At 46.0% G+C, this 22,500-nt stretch overlaps 1 pseudogene; it reads left to right on the forward strand.

Moving 5' to 3' along the window:
• The first annotated feature begins 4,430 nt into the window (after positions 1–4,430).
• On the forward strand, positions 4,431–11,883 carry LOC115190600 (tribbles homolog 2-like; annotated as a pseudogene).
• The last annotated feature ends 10,617 nt before the right edge of the window (positions 11,884–22,500 follow it).

Raw genomic sequence — 22,500 nt, forward strand, 5'->3', positions numbered from 1 at the left:
AGAGACTAACTCACCAACAGGAAGAACCACTGCACAGAGACTAACTCACCAACAGGGAACCACTGCAGAGACTAACTCACCACAGGGAGACCACTGCAGAGACTAACTCACCAACAGGGAGACCACTGCAGAGACTAACTCACCAACAGGGAGACCACTGCACAGAGACTAACTCACCAACAGGGAGACCACTGCAGAGACTAACTCCCAACAGAAGAAGTGCCCTGTTTGACCTAAAGTAATGCCCTGTTTGACCTAAGTAGTGCCCTGTTTGACCTAAAGTAGTGCCCTGTTTGAACTAAATTAATGCCCTGTTTGACCTAAAGTAATGCCCTGTTTGACCTAAAGTAATGCCCTGTTTGACCTAAGTATTGCCCTGTTTTGACCTAAAGTAGTGCCCTGTTTGACCTAAAGTAGTGCCCTGTGTTTGACCTAAGTAGTGCCCTGTTTTGACCTAAAGTAGTGCCCTGTTTGACCTAAAGTAGTGGCGTGAGGAGGTAAGGCAATAAATAGGCCATAGTAGCAAAGTAATTACAATTTATCAGATTAACACTGGGAGTGATAAATGAGCAGATGATGATGTGCAAGTAGAAATACTTAAAGTAGTGTCCTATGTTTGACCTAAGTAGTGCCCTGTTTGACCTAAAGTAGTGCCCTGTTTGACCTAAAGTAGTGCCCTGTGTTTGACCTAAAGTAGTGTCCCTATGTTTGACCTAAGCTAGTCCACTGTTTGACTGAAAGTAGTGCACTTTATAGGAAACAGTGTCATTTAGGAGACTCGAACTCTCACTTTAACTTTGTAGTCAACAGAAGGAGTGTGCTGACTGTACCCTTTGTAATCTGACTGGTATGAAAATAATTTGATTGTACTGTATTGCTATAGAATAATTATGTTCCTTGCTTTTTTTTCTTTGAGAAACATTGAGCTTAATACCCTGTTTATCTTTCTGTGATCCTGCTATAGTCTTGTTCACAAGAATACTGGTTAAAAAGTACCCAACTGTGTTGTTCAACTTGAAATAAAAGTAAGATGCCTTCATAGAAAATGACTCACGTAAAGGTAAAAGTCATCCCAGTAAAAATACTACTTTAGTAAAGTCTAAAAGTATTTGGTTTTAAATATGCTTAAGTATCAAAAGTGAATGTAATTGCTAAAAATATACTTAATATCAAAAGTAACAGATGGAACCATTTTCTTGTATAATTAATTTACGGATAGACAGGGGCACACTAGAGTATTCAGACATTATTTACAAACGAAGAATATGAGTTTAGTGAGACCTCCAGATCAGAGTTAGTAGGGATGACCAGGGATGTTCTCTGTTTAGTGAGTCCTCCAGATCAGAGGCAGTAGGGATGACCAGGGATGTTCTCTGTTTAGTGAGTCCTCCAGATCAGAGGCAGTAGGGATGACCAGGGATGTTCTCTGTTTAGTGAGTCCTCCAGATCAGAGGCAGTAGGGATGACCAGGGATGGTCTCTGTTTAGTGAGTCCTCCCAGATCAGAGGCAGTATGGATGACCAGGGATGTTCTCTGTTTAGTGAGTCCTCCAGATCAGAGTTAGTAGGGATGACCAGGGATGTTCTCTGTTTAGTGAGTCCTCCAGATCAGAGTTAGTAGAGATGACCAGGGATGTTCTCTGTTAGTGAGTCGTTCAGAGGCAGTAGGGATGACCAGGATGTTCTATGTTTTAGTGAGTCCTCCAGATCAGGGCAGTAGGGATGACCAGGGAGTTCTCTGTTTAGTGAGTCCTCCAGATCAGAGGCAGTAGGATGACCAGGGATGTTCTCTGTTTAGTGAGTCCACCAGATCAGAGGCAGTAGGGATGACCTAGGGCATGGTTCTCTGTTTAGTGAGTCCTCCAGATCAGAGGCAGTAGGGATGACCAGGGATGTTCTCTGTTTTAGTGAGTCCTCCAGATCAGATGGGCAGGTAGGGATGACCAGGGATTGTTCTCTGTTTAGTGAGTCCCTCCAGATCAGAGGCAGTAGGATGACCAGGGATGTTCTCTTGACAAATGCCTCAAATTGGACTATTTTCCTTTACAAAATGTAACGGATGTCAAAGAAAATGTATGGAGTAAAAGTGCATTATTTTCTTTAGGAATGTAGTGAAGTAAAAATAAAAAGTAGTCAAAACATATAAATAGTAATGTAAAGTACAGATACCCTAAAAAAGAGGAAGTAGTATTTTTTACTTAACCCTGTTCATAGTCGGACTATTTGGTTCATATGCACTGTTTTATTGCGCCTTGTCATATGATATGACTGACATTAAATGCTGATTAGGGGTTATATCATCACTGAAATGTAGCCGAGGCTAGCGTGCCGAGTTTAATCAGAAGGATCAAGAACTGGCGAAATAAAAAGTTAATCATTGTCCGGGTCACACGTTTTGATGAATCAAACAGTATTGCATTTGCGTCATATGGTTCGTTATTGGCATATCATAACAATACGTCACCATTCACATGTTGGTGTGATGTTTTTACAATGGATGGGGGAACCAAACCGTGGTTATTTCACTCGACCCGGGCGGCTTCAAGCAGCTTGTTTGCGTGCGTGCGTGTGTGGATTGCTACATCACCGGGGCGGTGCAGTGCTTTTCAAGAGGCTGAACCGGGCGGAGGTCCAGCGGCGCGGTGATTGACTGAGCGCAGAGCTTTGCAATCACAGAGCTGTGTAGATCTCTCTCTCTCTCTCTCTCTCTCTCTGCTTGAGCTAGACAGTCTCTCACTACTCGATACGGCGCTGAGAATTTCACACCAAAAAAGTACAGCGCTCTCTCTCTCCCCGGACTTCTGTCTCCAGTCCAGACGCACCGTTTGGGAGACATTTTGTGGACTGACTGGGAATGTCGTTCAAAACCGACGACAGTGCTTGACACAGAACCTGGATGAAGGAAGGAATTTGTAATATTCGAAGGATCCATTCCAAACAAATGTTCTGATCAGCATGCAATATATATTTAGCCTGAGAAGTTAGATTTGCCAGTTGGATGAAAACCATTTGGACCGAAGCTGCTCCGTGCGCGTAAGCTACAACAACAGAACGCACCATTTACAATTCATCATAACAAGTCGCGCTGTATTAGAATGAGGAACGTTCAGTGGAGCAACCCAGTCCAATGCATCCGCAGTGGGAAAAGTCGGAGAGAAACGTGTGGACTCAGAAACAGGTGACGAGCCGGTGTCCAAATGCGCTAGGTTGATCGAGTGTATGGGTGACGTGGGGCTCCTCGGTAGCTCGCCGGGGTCCCCTGTTTCCCCGGTCCTCTTGAGCGGCTCCCCTACCCATCAAGGTCCGTCTCGGATTGGCCAGTTTCTGCTCCTACATAATGCTGACAGGGACAGGATGCACAGCGCACTCAACATTGACACGGGAGACGCGATGGTGTGCAAGGTAAGCGCAAAGACTATACCCATTCATGGTGCAATACCTTTGAATGAAAGACTGTTTCTGAGATGTCCTGTGTTGCTCACAGCACCAATCTCACATGATGCATATCCTGATATTCATTAACCCTTTCCTGTCATTATACAATGTTTTAACTGAGACTCACGTGACAGTTGCCTATTTAAATATTCGGAAATCATTCATTTATGCATTATGTTCAGCCAATTAATTGATGAGGAGTGGCCAATGATCCAATACCTCGTGCACCTATTGTGCATTAAGTAATAATACGGTAATAGCCTAATAATAAGGTAATAGCTTAATACTAAGGTAATAGCCTAATAATAAGGTAATAGCTTAATAATACGGTAATAGCCTAATAATAAGGTAATAGCTTAATACTAAGGCAATAGCTTAATAATAAGGTAATAGCCTAATAATATGGTAAAAAGCCTACTTCACCTAGGCCACCTTTAATTCAAGTTTATGTTCTGTAAAGGATGCCGTCACACACCCCCACCTTGTGTTCAAGTCAGTAGACTAAAGCCATGGCTTGAAATATGATATCCAAACGTGGGAGTGGAAATGTAGAGCTGTCGTTCACCTGTTCCAGGTGCTTAAATAACGACTAACCTTGAGCACAGATGAGATTAAAGCCAGGTGTATTTGGGAGAGACGTGCGTCCCCTAATTTTAACACATTAAATAACTGTCTCATTTATCATTGGTGTAAATCCATTTTCTCCACCCCTTAGAGGGCAAACTCTCATAAATAAGCAGAGCCCACACTGATAGCCTACATCGGTCTCTCCTCAGGTATAAATACTAAACATTTGAAATCAGTTGTTTTCATGGATTGGATTTGTTAGACGATTATAATACGTATTGACTCACACCACTGGGCCAAACTCTAAGCTATACATCTGAATCCACCCTGATAGAGCCCTGTCTCCTCTCTGTGTTGTCACAGGTGTTGACAGGGTCTGTACCAGGAGAAGATCCGGGCGTACCGCATCCTGCCAGTCCACAGGGAACATCAGTCGTATCCGAGACATTGTGCTGGGGGAGCGCTGGGCTTACGTCTTCCTAGAGAAGGGCCACGGGGACATGCACACCTTCGTTAAGAGCTGCAAGCGTTGGACGAGGAGCGCGCGGCACAGCTCTTTCACCAGGTGGCGGCGGCCGTGGCACACTGCCACCAGCATGGCGTCGTATTAGGAGACCTGAAGCTACGCAAGTTTGTCTTCTCCGACAGGAAAGGTAGAGAGAGACTTGAGATGACACGTGTACCGTTTTCACACACTATCCTGTCAACCCTGTACCAAGCTGGGTCAGATGTTGCCTTTCTTTTGACCGCACTGTTTCAGCACTTATGGTGGATATGTACCAGGCCAACACAACATAGCTCAGCTCGACTCAGCTCAGCTCGACTCGGCTCAGCTCGACTCAGCTCGACTCAGCTCAGCTCAGCTCAGCTCAGCTCGACTTAGCTTGACTCAGCTCAGCTCAGCTCGACTCAGCTCGACTCAGTTCAGCTCAACTCAGCTCAGCTCAGCTCGACTCAGCTCGCTTCAGCTCAGATCGACTCAGCTCAGCTCGACTCAGCTGGACTCAGCTGGACTCAGCTCAGCTCGACTCAGCTCGGCTTCGACTCAGCTGGACTCAGCTTGACTCAGCTCGGCTCAGCTCAGCTCCGCTCAGCTCGGGTCAGCTCGACTCCGCTCAGCTCGGCTCAGCTCGGCTCGACTCAGCTGGACTCAGCTTGACTCAGCTCGGCTCAGCTCAGCTCCGCTCAGCTCGGGGTCAGCTCAACTCAGCTCAGCTCGGGTCAGCTCAGCTCAGTAGGATGCCTGATACAGCTGGCCAGTTGATAGTAAGTAGGATGCCTGATACAGCTGGCCAGTTGATAGTAAAGAATCCAGCCAGCTGTATAAAATGTTCCCTTTGCCATAGCCAGTTGGCAAGCATGCAAAAAACATTCCCTTTGCCAGTCAATTTTTTAAGCGCAATTGTTGCAGTGGCTTAAACGACGGGATGGAATTGACACTGCTACGATTTTAAATAACTGTGTTGAAAACATCCTCACTCACATCTTCCACGTTTACTGCTTCATGCACGTCCAACCGGATCATGAACACAGAGGCAGGTAGTCTAGCGGTTTAAGAGCTGTCGGCCAGTAACCGAAAGGTCGCTGGTTTGAATCCCCAATCCGACTAGGTGAAAAATCTGCCGATGTGCCCTTGAGCAAGGCACTTAACCCTAATAGCTCCTGCAAGTCGTTCTGGATAAGAATGTCTGCTAAATGACTAGAATGTAAATGTAAATTAGCGGAACGGAGAGGTTCTTCTTCTATGGTATATTGGCGATCACACAATTTAATATGCATGCCGCCACCTACTATTGCGGGATGGAAGGGAGAGGTTTGGCCAAGAGTTTTCTTCAGAGTTTCTAAACCCAGAGGCGCAAACATCGTGAGGCTTCAGGGAACGCTTACGAAACAGACCAATCAGATTAAGCCGGGGGTTTGGGGTTTGACAAGTCAATGAGAGAAGGGAAACATTCTAACTTCGTTTTTCTCCAAATCTAAAAGCACAAACCTAGATTAGAGCCAAAGTCTTCAGTAGTTGAACATGTTATTACTCCAACCTTGTGAAAGTGACAAACTGAGACCTTTTTTTTTTACATTTCGTCGTTAACTAACTTTATATTGAAGGAGTGCCCTTTGATTTAAAGGATGACCTTTAGACCCGATACGTGTTTCGACACATAGCTTCGCTAGCCAAAGTCGCCATGACATCACCAACAAGTGTGATCGGGGATTTCTATTGGAGAAGCAGTTTCAGCCTATGGTTTCCTCTGCAAGGGAGGAGACTTCAATATCCTTCCATTTCACACACTCCCCTCTAGAAAGTTAAACGGGAAGAGACACTTGTGATCATTTATTACGGCGAGGATTTAAGTAAAGTGTTACCCAACTCTGACCTTAGTCAGATGAGGAAGAAGACTTTGGTTTCACGGTAATTCAGGTTATTGGCCAAATAAAATGTTTATTGTTTTTCACGGTCACCTATTCACAGTACTGTTTCTACTACACTCGAATTCCTGCATATAAATCAGAGATTATTGGTAATATGCTCCTCCTCCTCCTACCCCTCCTCCTCCCCCCTCCTCCTCCTCCTCCCCTCCGCCTCCTTCCCCTCCTCCTCCCCTCCCCCCTCCCTCCTCCCCCTCCTCCTCCTCCTCCTCCCCCTCCTTCTCCCTCCGCCTCCTCCTCCCCTCTCCCCTCCTCCTCCCCCTCCCCTCCCCCTCCCCCTTCTCCTCCCCCCTCCTCCTCCTCCCCCTCCCCCCTCCCCCTCTCCTCCCCCTCCTCCTCCCCCTCCTCCTCCCCCTCCTCCTCCTCCCCTCCTCCTCCCCTCCTCCCCCTCCTCCTCCCCTCCTCCTCCCTCCTCCTCCTCCCCCCTCCTCCTCCTCCTCCCCCTCCTCCTCCCTCTCCCCCCTCCCTCCTCCCCCTCCCCCTCCTACCCCCTCCTCCTCCTCCCCTCCCTCCTCCCCCTCCCCCTCCTACCCCTCCCCCCTCCTCCTCCTCCTCCCAGGCGCACCGGTTTGGTATCAGGGTTTTTATATCGCTCAACAGTTTTGTGTGTGTATCCAGAACAGTACACCAACCAAAGGACATCCAGCCACTTGACACAACTGTGTGGAAGCGTTGGAGTCAACATGGGCCGGCTGTGTGTGCTTTTAACGCCTTGTGGAGTCTTAGTCTGTGCCGCTCTGTCGTTGCTCGTCCATATATTTATATATTCTTAACTCCATTCCTTAGATTTGTGTGTATTGGATATATGTTGTGAAAACCAAAAAAACTCCCTAGAAAGGCCAAAACCTAGGAAGAAACCTAACTTCGCTACACTCGCATTAACATCTGCTAACCATGTGTATGTGACCAATAACATTTGCTTTGATGCCCTGAAGGTTTTCCTAATGTTTTGTGCACTCAGTGTTATGGTGCACTATTTTTGACCAGAGCCCTATAGGCCCTGTGTAAGGAATAGGGCTCTATTTAGGACACATCCCATCTAGTCTCAGTTCATTAACATGTCCTCTCCAGACCTCTGTTAAGGGACACAGGGACACCCCCCCACCTAACAAACCCATGGATGTAACTCTGCTATTAATATGGCTATAGCAGAGTGAGTGAATGGGTGTTTGACTGGATGTGTCTGGCTGTGAGGTGATATTGTAGTACATCTATGTCTGTTGTCCCATCTCTAATAACCAAACCATAATGTGTTGTCCTCTCTAATAACCAAACCATAATGTGTTGTCCTCTTCTCTATAACCAAACCATAATGTGTTGTCCTCCTCTAATAACCAAACCATAATGTGTTGTCCTCTCTAATAACCAAACCATAATGTGTTGTCCTCCTCTAATAACCAAACCATAATGTGTTGTCCTCTCTCTAATAACCAAACCATAATGTGTTGTCCTCTCTCTAATAACCAAACCATAATGTGTTGTCCTCTCTAATAACCACACCATAATGTGTTGTCCTCTCTAATAACCAAACCATAATGTGTTGTCCTCTCTAATAACCAAACCATAATGTGTTGTCCTCTCTAATAACCAAACCATAATGTGTTGTCCTCTCTAATAACCAAACCATAATGTGTTGTCCTCTCTAATAACCAAACCATAATGTGTTGTCCTCTCTAATAACCAAACCATAATGTGTTTGTCCTCTCTAATAACCAAACCATAATGTGTTGTCCTCTCTATAACCAAACCATAATGTGTTGTCCTCTCTCTATAACCAAACCATAATGTGTTGTCCTCTCTAATAACCAAAACCATAATGTGTTGTCCTCTCTAATAACCAAACCATAATGTGTTGTCCTCGTCTAATAACCAAACCATAATGTGTTGTCCCTCTCTCTAATAACCAAACCATAATGTGTTGTCCTCTCTCTAATAACCAAACCATAATGTGTTGTCCTCTCTAATAACCAAACCATAATGTGTTGTCCTCTCTAATAACCAAACCATAATGTGTTGTCCTCTCTAATAACCAAACCATAATGTGTTGTCCTCTATAATAACCAAACCATAATGTGTTGTCCTCTCTAATAACCAAACCATAATGTGTTGTCCTCTCTAATAACCAAACCATAATGTGTTGTCCTCTCTAATAACCAAACCATAATGTGTTGTCCTCTCTAATACCAAACCATAATGTGTTGTCCCATCTCTAATAAACCAAAACCATAATGTGTTGGTCCCTCTCTAATAACCAAACCATAATGTGTTGTCCTCCTCTCTAATTAACCAAACCATAATGTGTTGTCCTCTCTAATAACCAAACCATAATGTGTTGTCCTCTCTCCTAATAACCAAACCATATGTGTTGTCCTCTCTAATAACCAAACCATAAATGTGTTGTCCCATCTCTAATAACCAAACCATAATGTGTTGTCCTCTCTAATAACCAAACCATAATGTGTTGTCCTCTCTAATAACCAAACCATAATGTGTTGTCCTCTCTAATAACCAAACCATAATGTGTTGTCCCTATCTCTAATACCAAACATAATGTGTGTCCCTCTCTAATATAAGCCAAACCCATAATGTGTTGTCCTCTCTAATAACCAAACCATAATGTGTTGTCCTCTCTAATAACCAAACCATAATGTGTTGTCCTCTCTAATAACCAAACCATAATGTGTTGTCCTCTCTAATAACCAAACCATAATGTGTTGTCCTCTCTAATAACCAAACCATAATGTGTTGTCCTCTCTAATAACCAAACCATAATGTGTTGTCCTCTCTCTAATAACCAAACCATAATGTGTTGTCCTCTCTAATAACCAAACCATAATGTGTTGTCCTCTCTAATAACCAAACCATAATGTGTTGTCCTCTCTCTAATAACCAAACCATAATGTGTTGTCCTCTCTCTAATAACCAACCATAATGTGTTGTCCTCTCTAATAACCAAACCATAATGTGTTTGTCCTCTCTAATAACCAAACCATAATGTGTTGTCCTCTTTAATAACCAAACCATAATGTGTTGTCCTCTCTCTAATAACCAAACCATAATGTGTTGTCCTCTCTAATAACCAAACCATAATGTGTTGTCCCATCTCTAATAACCAAACCATAATGTGTTGTCCTCTCTAATAACCAAACCATAATGTGTTGTCCTCTCTAATAACCAAACCATAATGTGTTGTCCTCTCTAATAACCAAACCATAATGTCTTGTCCTCTCTAATACCAAACCATAATGTGTTGTCCTCTCTAATACCAAACCATAATGTGCTGTCCTCTCTCTAATAACCACACCATAATGTGTTGTCCTCTCTCTAATAACCAAACCATAATGTGTTGTCCTCTCTAATAACCACACATAATGTGTTGTCCTCTCTCTAATAACCAAACCATAATGTGTTGTCCTCTCTAATAACCAAACCATAATGTGTTGTCCTCTCTAATAACCAAACCATAATGTGTTGTCCTCTCTAATAACCAAACCATAATGTGTTGTCCTCTCTAATAACCAAACCATAATGTGTTGTCCTCTCTAATAACCAAACCATAGTGTTGTCCTCTCTCTAATAACCAAACCATAATGTGTTGTCCTCTCTAATAACCAAACCATAATGTGTGTCCTCTCTCTATAACCAAACCATAATGTGTTGTCCTCTCTCTAATAACCAAACCATAATGTGTTGTCCTCTCTAATAACCAAACCATAATGTGTTGTCCTCTCTCTAATAACCAAACCATAATGTGTTGTCCTCTCTAATAACCAAACCATAATGTGTTGTCCTCATCTCTAATAACCCAAACCATAATGTGTTGTCCTCTCTCTAATAACCAAACCATAATGTGTTGTCCTCTCTCTAATAACCAAACCATAATGTGTTGTCCTCTCTAATAACCAACCATAATGTGTTGTCCTCTCTAATAACCAAACCATAATGTGTTGTCCTCTCTAATAACCAAACCATAGTGTTGTCCTCTCTCTAATAACCAAACCATAATGTGTTGTCCTCTCTCTAATAACCAAACCATAATGTGTTGTCCTCTCTCTAATAACCAAACCATAATGTGTTGTCCTCTCTCTAATAACCAAACCATAATGTGTTGTCCTCTCTCTAATAACCAAACCATAATGTGTTGTCCTCTCTAATAACCAAACCATATTGTGTTGTCCTCTCTCTAATAACCAAACCATAATGTGTTGTCATAGTATCTGAAATATCTTCTGATTAAAAAATAAGCTGCTAATAACCAATCCATGTTCTTTATTGTCCTGTGGGACGGCATTGTAAGGGGGTCCCGTGTGGCTCAGATGGCAGAGGATGGTGTTTGCAAACACCAGGGTTGTGGGTTCGATTCCCACGGGGAACAGTACGGGGGGGGGGGAGAAAAAAAATGTATGAAATGTATGCATTCACTACTGTAAGTCGCTCTGGATAAGAGCGTCTGCTAAATGACTAAAAATGTAAAAATGTAAGGTTAACTAATAACCAACCCATGTTATTTATTGTCCTGTAGGACGGCATTGTAAATTCTACTAATAACGTAACAACCTAAAGATTACAGAACTTCTATTGCAATAATCACATTTTTTTTATGTTGATCAAATCTGCAACTCTCTCATAAACCGCAATACAAAACATCCCCACTTGGTCTGCTTATTGCTGTATTCTCGCTGTGAACAGAATTATTTTTAAGGGAGTGGAGCCTCTTGCTTTACCTCTTCCTCTCTGCTAATAACCCCTGCTCTTTGTTGTCCTGTAGGACCCATAATGTGTCTCTAATAACCCCTGCTCTTTGTTGTCCTGTAGGACCCATGTGAAGCTGGAAGGCCTGGAGGACTGCAGGGTTCTAGAAGGAGATGATGACATCTTGTCAGACACCCACGGCTGCCCAGCCTACGTCAGCCCGGAGATCCTGAACAGCTCCAGCTCCTACTCCGGGAAGCAGGCGGACGTCTGGTCCCTAGGGGTGATGCTCTACACTATACTGGTGGGACGCTACCCTTTCCACGACCCAGACCCAGCTACCCTCTTCTCCAAGATCCGGCGGGGCCAGTGCTGCCTTCCCGAGGGCCTTTTCTCCCCGGGCCAAGTGTCTGCTGCGCTCCCTGCTGAGGAAAGAACCATGCGACAGACTGACCGCCGCCGAGGTGCTTATCCATCCGTGGTTCCACACCACCACCGCCAACGTACAGGAAACAGGTGTCAGTGAACAGGAAGTGGATTTGTCCGAACAGACAGTGCCTTCCTGTGACGTGGAAGAGAAGGATGATCTGTTCTGTTGATCGGTGGGACGAATCACTGTAACTCACTCAACCCCTCGAGTGGAATCGGAGCAGAAATATGTTCAAGAGGGTTTTTATTTTACGGCACATTTGAGAACATTATTTTTGTTACGGTTGTATACTTTGCTGTATGCAGGTCAGACACAAGCGTTTGTCTATATATTTTTTAAACCTTTATTTAACTAGGCAAGCAAGTTAAGAACAAATTCTTATTTCAATGACGGCCTAGGAACATTGGGTTAACAGCCTTGTTCAGGGGCAGAACGACAGATTCGTAACTGGTCAGCTCGGGGATTCGAACTTGCAAACCTTTCAGTTACTAGCCCAACGCTCTAACCACTAGGCTACCTTTCGGTTACTAGCCCAACGCTCTAACCACTAGGCTACCCTGCCTCCCCCCTCTAACCACTAGGCTACCTTTCGGTACTAGCCCAACGCTCTAACCACTAGGCTACCCTGGCCTCCCCCTCTAACCACTAGGCTACCTTTCGGTTACTAGCCCAACGCTCTAACCACTAGGCTAACCTGCCTCCCCCCTCTAACCACTAGGCTACCTTTCGGTTACTAGCCCAACGCTCTAACCACTAGGCTACCCTGCCTCCCCCCTCTAACCACTAGGCTACCTGCCGCCCCCTCTAACCACTAGGCTACCTGCCCCCCCTCTAACCACTAGCTACCTGCCCCCCCCCCTCTAACCACTAGGCTACCTGCCTCCCCTCCACTCTAACCACTAGGCTACCTGCCCCCCCTCCACTCTAACCACTAGGCTACCTGCCCCCCCCCCTCTAACCACTAGGCTACCTGCCCCCCCCCCCCCCCCCCCTCTAACCACTAGGCTACCTGCCTCCCCCCTCTAACCACTAGGCTACCTGCCTCCCCCCTCTAACCACTAGGCTACCTGCCACCCCTCTAACCACTAGGCTACCTGCCTCCCCCCCTCTAACCACTAGGCTATCTGCCCCCCCTCCACTCTAACCACTAGGCTACCTGCCTCCCCCCTCTAACCACTAGGCTACCTGCCCCCCCCCTCTAACCACTAGGCTACCTGCCCTCCCCCCTCTAACCACTAGGCTACCTGCCCTCCCCCTCTAACCACTAGGCTACCTGCCTCCCCCCTCTAACCACTAGGCTACCTGCCTCCCCCCTCTAACCACTAGGCTACCTGCCTCCCCTCTCTAACCACTAGGGCTACCTGCCCCCCCCCCCCTCTAACCACTAGGCTACCTGCCTCCCCCTCTCTAACCACCTAGGCTACCTGCCTCCCCCCCTCTAACCACTAGACTACCTACCTCCTCCCTCTAACCACTAGGCTTACCTGCCGCCCCCCCTCTAACCACTAGGCTACCTGCCCCCCCCCCCCCTCTAACCACTAGGCTACCTACCCCCCCCCCCTCTAACCACTAGGCTACCTGCCTCCCCCCTCTAACCACTAGGCTACCTGCCTCCCCCCCTCTAACCACTAGGCTACCTACCTCCCCCCTCTAACCACTAGGCTACCTGCCTCCCCCCTCTAACCACTAGGCTACCTGCCTCCCCCCTCTAACCACTAGGCTACCTGCCCTCCCCCCTCTAACCACTAGGCTACCTGCCTCCCCCTCTAACCACTAGGCTACCTGCCTCCCCCCTCTAACCACTAGGCTACCTGCCTCCCCCCTCTAACCACTAGGCTACCTGCCTCCCCCCTCTAACCACTAGGCTACCTGCCTCCCCCCTCTAACCACTAGACTACCTGCCTCCTCTAACCACTAGGCTACGCTGCCTCCCCCTCTAACCACTAGGCTACGCTGCCTCCCCCCTCTAACCACTAGGCTACGCTGCCTCCCCCCTCTAACCACTAGGCTACGCTGCTGCCCCAATCTTAGAATAAGGGTGTTGTTTGAAGTACACCACCATCATTGTCCGTTGTGTGTTCACAAAAAGTACAAAAAAACACGTAGTTTATTAGAGTTCATTAGAGTTTATTAGAATAGATTAGAGTTTATTAGAGTAGATTAGAGTTTATTAGAGTAGATTAGAGTTTATTAGAGTTTATTAGAGTAGATTAGAGTTTATTAGAGTTTATAGAGTAGACCCTCTTTTTTTCCCATTTTTGCCTAAAATCAGTTTGCCTTTTTTTTCAAAAATGCAATTTAAGGTGTTTCATAGTGTAATTTCTTCTTCTTTTATTCAGTTTAGTCACATGCTTTCTCAATTTGCAATACATTTGCCAATCAGTTGTGCAGACAGATTTATTTGCCATTCCTTTTGCCTCTCTACCATACCATTTTTTAATTTCTCACCAATCCACGGGGATTTCACCGTTTTTACAGTCATTTTCTTAATGGGTGCTTATTAGTAACTGGAATAAGTAGTTTCATAAATGCGTCCAGTGCAGCGTCTGGTTGCTCCTCATTACACACCACAGACCAGCAAATATTCTTTACATCAACAACAAAAGAATCACTACAAAACGTATTTATGACATCTTATACACTATATTAGTTCCAGCCTTTGGAACTTTGGTTGTTCCTAGATATGACTACTATATTGTGATCACTACATCCGATGAATCTGGATACTGCTTTAAAGCACATTTCTGCAGTATTAGTAAAGATGTGATCAATACATGTTGATGATTTAATTCCTGTGCTGTTTGTAACTACCCTGGTAGGTAGGCTGATAACCTGAAACCAGGTTCCAGGCACTAGTTACAGTTTGAAGCTTTTTCTGAGTAGGTAGCTTGATGAAAGCCAGTCAATATTTAAATCACCCAGAAAATATACCTCTCTGTTGATATCACATACATTATCAATCATTTCACACATGTTATCCAGATACTGACTGTTAGCACTTGGTGGTCTATAGCAGCTTCCCACCAGAATGGGCTTTAGGTGAGGCAGATGAACCTGTAGTCATATTACTTCAACAGTATTTAACATTATCCAGATACTGACTGTTATCGCTTGGTGGTCTATAGCAGAACCTGTAGCCAGATTAGGGGGTTAATGCTCAGTCTAGCATTCATTCTCCTGTTACTGTGATCTTCCGTCTCCTTGATACTTGGTTTGGCATTGATTCTCCTCTCGTCTGTTGTGTCACAGCTAGTGTTTCCTCAAAACCGTTTGGACAAATTAATCTACATTCAACTATTGGTTTATTAGGATTTGAATTAGAAGGTTTATGTTGTTTTCTATTTGAACTAGAAGATCTCTGTTGTTTTTCTATTTGAATTAGAAGATCTCTGTTTTCTATTTGAACTAGAAGATCTCTGTTGTTTTTCTATTTGAATTAGAAGATCTCTGTTTTTCTATTTGAATTAGAAGATCTCTGATGTTTTTCTATTTCCTTTGAAACGCAGTTCGCCACAGGGTGAGCCACATGCACAAGCAAATAGACTTTAACTGGCACGAGTGAACAACATTTATATTGCACTCTGAATTCTGTATTTGTGACACGACCTGAAGGGTTGGCCACATAGGTTAAAGACAAATATTATTTAATATTAAAAAAAATGTAAATATGTATATTGTAAATGTGTGGAAAAATTGAATAAATATCGGAATTTGTTTTCATATTGTTTTTTTGTGTGTTTTTTGTTGTTATTATATCTGACTAAGATCAGAACATGGTGTTAGAAGTGCATCAAATATAAAACAGGATTATTTCACAGAAAACACGTTGCGTTTAGAGTGAGGAAAAGTAGAGAACAGCTAAATGCTCTCTAATGTCTCGTCATTGAACAAAACATCTCAAGGGGATCCGTTGCTACGGATACTCACAGAGCCGCCATGTGAAGAGCGCATGCAGAGCGAGCTGTGTGCAGGAGTGACAGGCACAGAGGAGCAGCTAATGGAGTTCGCTAACTGAGGAAGTTATTTTTGGTTTCGGGTTTCAGGCAGAAATCTGGCCTGGGTATGGTAGTGCTTTGAACTTCGCGGGAAAGGGTAGGCCTCGGGATTGGGAAGGGCTCGGGCATGGGTTTACTGTAAACTCGCCTCCACTCATATCAAACATCTCCAATCCAAAATCAAATCTAGAATCGGCTTTCTATTTCACAACAGAGCCTCCTTCACTCACGCCGCTGAACTTACCCTAGTAAAACTGACTATCCTGCCAATCCTCGACTTCGGCGATGTCATCTACAAAATAGCTTCCAATACTCTACTCAATAAACTGGATGCAGTCTATCACAGTGCCATCCGTTTTGTTACCAAAGCGCCTTATACCACCCACCACTGCTCTTGTCGGCTGGCCCTCGCTACATATTCGTCGCTAGACCCACTGGCTCCAGGTCATCTATAAGTCTATGCTAGGTAAAGCTTCGCCTTATCTCAGCTCACTGGTCACGATAACAACACCCACCCGTAGCACGCGCTCCAGCAGGTATATCTCACTGGTTTAAACATCAGCTATCTGAGCAGCTAACCGATCGCTGCAGCTGTACATAGTCCATCTGTAAATAGCCCATCCAATCTACCTACCTCATCCCCATATTGTTTTTATTTACTTTTCTGCTCTTTTGCACACCAGTATTTCTACTTGCACATCATCATCATCTGCACATCTATCACTCCAGTGTTAATCTGCTAATTGTAATTATTTGCTCCTATGGCCTATTTATGCCTTACCTCCTCACGCCATTTGCACACACTGTGTATAGACTTTCTTTAATTTCTACTGTATTATTGACTGTACGTTTGTTTTACTCCATGTGTAACTCTGTGTTGTTGTTTGTGTCGCACTGCTTTGCTTTATCTTGGCCAGGTCGCAGTTGTAAATGAGAACTTGTTCTCAACTGGCCTACCTGGTTAAATAAAGGTGAAATAAAATGTTAAAAAATAAAAATGGGTAAGGCTCGAGATTGCAGTGAATGCCCGGCACAGATTCACCCACACTCTCCCCCCTCACACAAGATTCACATACACACTCTCCCCCTCACACAGATTCACCCACACTCTCCCCCTCACACAGATTCACATACACTCTCCCCCTCACACAGATTCACCCACACTCTCCCCCTCACACAGATTTCACCCACACAGAGTCACATACACACTCTCCCCCTCACACAGATTCACATACACTCTCCCCCTCACACAGATTCACCCACACTCTCCCCCTCACACAGATTCACATACACACTCTCCCCATCACACAGATTCACCCACACTCTCCCCCTCACACAGATTCACCCACACTCTCCCCCCTCACACAGATTCACATACACACTCTCCCCCTCACACAGATTCACATACACACACTCCCCCTCACACAGATTCACCCACACTCTCCCCCTCACACAGATTCACATACACACACTCCCCCCCTCACACAGATTCACCCACACTCTCCCCCTCACACAGATTCACATACACACTCTCCCCCTCACACAGATTCACATACACACTCTCCCCCTCACACAGACTCACCCACACTCTCCCCCTCACACAGATTCACCCACACTCTCCCCCTCAAACAGATTCACCCACACTCTCCCCCTCACACAGATTCACCCACACTCTCCCCCTCACACAGATTCACATACACACTCTCCCCCTCACACAGATTCACTTACACACACTCCCCCTCACACAGATATTCACATACACACTCTCCCCCCTCACACAGATTCACCCACACTCTCCCCTCACACAGATTCACCCAACACTCTCCCCCTCACACAGATTCACCCACACTCTCCCCCTCACACAGATTCACATACACATGCACAAACACATTCTCTCTCTCTATCTCTCTCTCTCTCACACACACACACATAAACACACACACACATTATCTCTCTCTCTCTCACTCACACACACACACACACCACACACACACACACACAACACACCACACACACACACCATCAAACACACACACACACCACACAACACATACACATTACACATGCATGAAGAGAGTGTGGGAGAGTGTCTGAGTGTTGGGTGGGTGGAGCTGTGGGGGGTGGGGGAGTGTGGGATTGTGGGGTGGGGAGTGTGGGGGTTGGGGGAGTGGTTGGGGGTGGGGGAGTGATGGGGGATGTGTGGGCCAGATGGTGGGGGGTGGGGGGTAGTGTGGGGGTGGGGGTGTGTGGGGGGGTGGGGGAGTGTGGGGGTGGGGGGGGTGGGAGTGTGGGGGGGTGTGGGGGTGGGGAAGTGGGGGGAGATGTGTGGGGTGTGTGGGGTGTGGGCGTGGGTGAGTGGGGGAGTGTGGGGACCGGAGTGTGGGGGTGCGGTCTGGTACATTTGTGTATTTTTTATATATAGCAGCGTTGTGTTGGTGTTAGATATAGTATTAGATATAGCAGAGTTGTGTTTTAGATATAGTAATTAGATATAGGCCAGAGTTGTGTTAGCTATAGTATTAGATATAGCAGAGTTGTGTTTAGGATAATAGTATTAGCTTAATAGCCAGAGTTGTGTTAGATATATAGATTGATTAGATATAGCAGAATTGTTTTTTAGATTATAGTAGAGTTGATTACAGAAGTTATTCTCTGTAGCTAGCTCTAGTGTGTTCCTGGAGGCTGAGTTGGTTTGACTCAAGACAGGTGCTTCATTGATGTAATGGAAACTGGGTAGTTTGTTTAAACGTGTGTTTAAATGTCACTCTGGCCTGATTTATATCGAGCCACAGAGGAATCTGAGGTACTGCATTGATCTGGGTTCAATATCGCATTAATTTTCCAGGCTTTGTGGAGGAATTGGATGGATGGTATTTCCACACACACAGACTACCACAAATCACGCTGTTGCTGGAATACCTCTACTGCCACCTTTTGGACACTGTAGAACCGCAGTTACTGTCGCAGTAGTGTCATCAAACCAAGACCTTCCTCATATAGAGTACCTTTGACCTCTATATTACAAATAAACATTGTTACAACTATACATACCATAGAGAGAAACCACAATAAGGAATGGTATGAGCCGTATGGGCCCTGAACCTATTCACTATACCCAATGGACCCTGTACCCTATTCACTATACCCTATAGACCCTGTACCCTATTCACTACACCATATGGGCCCTGTACCCTATACCTTATGGGCCCTGAACCTATTCACTATACCCTATGGGCCCTGTACCCTATACCCTATGGACCCTGTACCCTATTCAACTATACCCTATAGACCCTGTACCCTATACCCTATGGGCCCTGTTACCTACCCTATACCCTATGGGCCCTGTACCCTATTCACTAAACCCTATAGACCCTGTACCCTATTCACTATACCCTATGGGCCCTGCATACTATACCCTATAGACCCCTGTACCCTATTCACTAAACCTTATGGGCCCTGAACCCTATTCACTATACCCTATGGGCCCTGTACCCTATTCACTATACCCTATGGGCCCTGTACCCTATTCACTATACCCTATGGGCCCTGCATACTATACCCTATGGGCCTGTACCCTATTCACTATACCCTATGGGCCCTGCATACTATACCCTATAGACCCTGTACCCTATTCACGATACCCTATAGACCCTGTACACTATTCACTAAACCTATGGGCCATGTACCCTATTCACTATACCTTATGGGGCCCTGTACCCTATTCACGATACCCTATGGGGCCCTGTACCCTATTCACTTACCCTATGGGCCCTGTACCCTATTCACTATACCTATGGGCCCTGTACCCTATTCACTATACCCTATGGGCCCTGTACCCTATTCACTATACCCTTTGGGCCATGAACCCTATTCGCTAGGTTGCCATTTAGACACAATCTTCTACCGTATACTTTGATGTTCATCACCATGCAGTGCCCTGCAGTCCTGTAGTGTGTCAGCCAAAACCAAACCTCTTATATGGGTTATGTAGGGGCCATATGTAGGGGCCTGATGTAGTGGCCTGATGTAGTGGTGTTATGTAGGGGGCCTGATGTAGGGGCCTGATGTAGGGGCCTGATGTAGGGGCCATATGTAGTGGCCTGATGTAGTGGCCTGATGTAGTGGCCTGATGTAGGGGCCATATGTAGGGGCCTGATGTAGGGGGCCTGATGTAGGGCCTGATGTAGGGGGCCATATGTAGGGGCCTGATGTAGTGGCCTGATGTAGTGGCCTGATGTAGTGGCCTGATGTAGGGGCCATATGTAGGGGCCTGATGTAGTGGCCTGATGTAGTGGCGTTATGTAATGGCCTGATGTAGGGGCCTGATGTAGGGGCCATATGTAGGGGCCTGATGTAGTGGCCTGATGTAGTGGTGTTATGTAGGGGCCTGATGTAGTGGCCTGATGTAGTGGCCATATGTAGCGGCCTGATGTAGTGGCCTGATGTAGTGGTGTTATGTAGTGGCCTGATGTAGTGGCCTTATGTAGGGGCCATATGTAGGGGCCATATGTAGGGGCCATATGTAGGGGCCATATGTAGTGGCCTGATGTAGTGGCCTGATGTAGGGGCCATATGTAGGGGCCTGATGTAGTGGCCTGATGTAGTGGCGTTATGTAATGGCCTGATGTAGGGGCCTGATGTAGGGGCCATATGTAGGGGGCCTGATGTAGTGGCCTGATGTTAGTGGTGTTATGTAGGGGCCTGATGTAGTGGCCTGATGTAGTGGCCATATGTAGCGGCCTGATGTAGTGGCCTGATGTAGTGGTGTTATGTAGTGGCCTGATGTAGTGGCCTGATGTAGGGGCCATATGTAGGGGCCATATGTAGGGGCCATATGTAGGGGCCTGATGTAGTGGTGTTATGTAGTGGCCTGATGTAGTGGCCTGATGTAGGGGCCATATGTAGTGGCCTGATGTAGGGGCCTGATGTAGGGGCCTGATGTAGGGGCCATATGTAGGGGCCATATGTAGGGGCCTGATGTAGGTGCCTGATGTAGTGGCCTGATGTAGTGGCGTTATGTCGGGTTTTGATCCAGATATCATAGGTTACTCAAATATAGATTATTTCAATCCTTCATCAATGATTTCGGTCTGGAGGGCAAAATAGTGGGACTTTTCTCTACTTCTCCCTGAATGACATCTTCCATATCAGCCTTTTCTTCTGCAGTTAACCTTACTCCCGACTCCGATGGGGAGCTTGCTACCCGGGGCCCCTTGGGTGTATGTGGATTCTGGCTTGTTGAATGAAGGCCAGTATTGATGTTTGGCTGCCTTCTTTCGTATTCCCCAGAGAGTTGCACCGCCTTCGGGGTCCCTTATTAACCTCAGAGTTTTCTATTGGGTTATGACTGTCACTGGTCTCAGTAGACACTTGCCCAGCTTCATTTTTAGCATTTTCCCTCTAATTCTTCTCGGAATGAGAGGTCACTGTTGCAGACTCTGGCTCACCAAGTACCAACTCCAATGTTTCATTCACTCCGTCTTTGTCCTTGGGAGCCGAGGAATTATCCTCTTCAACCTCAAGTCTCACGTTCAGTCATTTCAGCTGAGATGTGTGATACGTCTGCTCTACTCAAGGGGAAAGGACTGTTGTCCTGCGCATAGTGTGAAAACATTTCCTCTATGCACCTTACGTTGTCCAGTGTAGTAGGACTGTACTCTACCATCTCCTGACCCCCCCCCCCCCCCTCTAGCGTGGGATTGTATCAGCCAGTCCTGTCTACGCGCAGAACCTTGTCCAACATAAAATACTTTGATCCAGTGAGGGCCCATCTTTACAGACCGTGTATAGGAATGATGGGTACTGCTTCAACATATACAAAACCATCTCCATTGGAGCAGATTGAAAGTTGACCTTGGTTTTTTTATCAGGCACCTCATCACTCTCCCCCACCACCGCCTTACATCCAGCTTCAGCCAGGAACTCAGTCACAACACTACCATCTGCTGATTCAGGTAGTTCTTTAATTGTAACCTGAATTGATTTCTGGTCAGCCATGCGCGACTTCAAACTGAACGGATTATTCTCTTTGAACACATGTTTTCCTCTGATCAGAAGCTTTGCCCTGGTTTCCTTACTGAGAATATAAATAATATATGCCTGAGTGAACGTACTCTCTGTACTGACCTCAAGCGGTTTGGATGAATTTCCTGTATGAGACTGTGGTAGAGCTCCTCCTCCTTAATGAGGTTGGCTATGGCTTCCTCCTCTGTCAGGATTTCTCTCTCCATGATAAAGAACAGGTAAAAACAGTCTCCTTGGGCAATTCACCCACATTATGTAGGGGCATTATGTAGGGGCGTATGTAGGGGCGTTATGTAGGGGCGTTATGTAGGGGAGTTATGTAGGGGCGTTGTGTAGGGGCGTTGTGTAGGGGCGTTATGTAGGGGCGTTATGTAGGGGCGTTATGTAGGGGCGTTATGTAGGGGCGTTGTGTAGGGGCGTTGTGTAGGGGCGTTGTGTAGGGCGTTGTGTAGGGGCGTTGTGTAGGGGCGTTGTGTAGGGGCGTTGTGTAGGGGCGTTGTGTAGGGGGCGTTGTAGTAGGAGCGTTGTGTAGGGGCGTTGTGTAGGGGCGTTGTGTAGATGGAGTTGTGTAGGGGCGTTGGTGTAGGGGCGTTGTGTAGGGCTGTACAGGGCGTTGTGTAGGGCGTTTGTGTAGGGGCGTTGTGTAGGCGGCGTTATGTAGGGGCGTTTAGTAGGATGGGGAGGGCGTTATGTAGGGGCAAATTATGTAGGGGCATTATGTAGGGGCATTATGTAGGGGAGTTATGTAGGGGCGTTATGTAGGGGCGTTATGTAGGGGCGTTATGTAGGGGCGTTATGTAGGGGGCATTATGTAGGGGCATTATGTAGGGGAGTTATGTAGGGGCATTTTGTAGGGGCATTATGTAGGGGCGTTATGTAGGGGGCGTATGTAGGGGCATTATTTGGGGGCGTGATGTAGGGGGCAATTATG

This window comes from Salmo trutta, unplaced genomic scaffold (assembly GCF_901001165.1).
Source record: "Salmo trutta unplaced genomic scaffold, fSalTru1.1, whole genome shotgun sequence".
Classification (NCBI taxonomy): Eukaryota; Metazoa; Chordata; class Actinopteri; order Salmoniformes; family Salmonidae; genus Salmo; species Salmo trutta.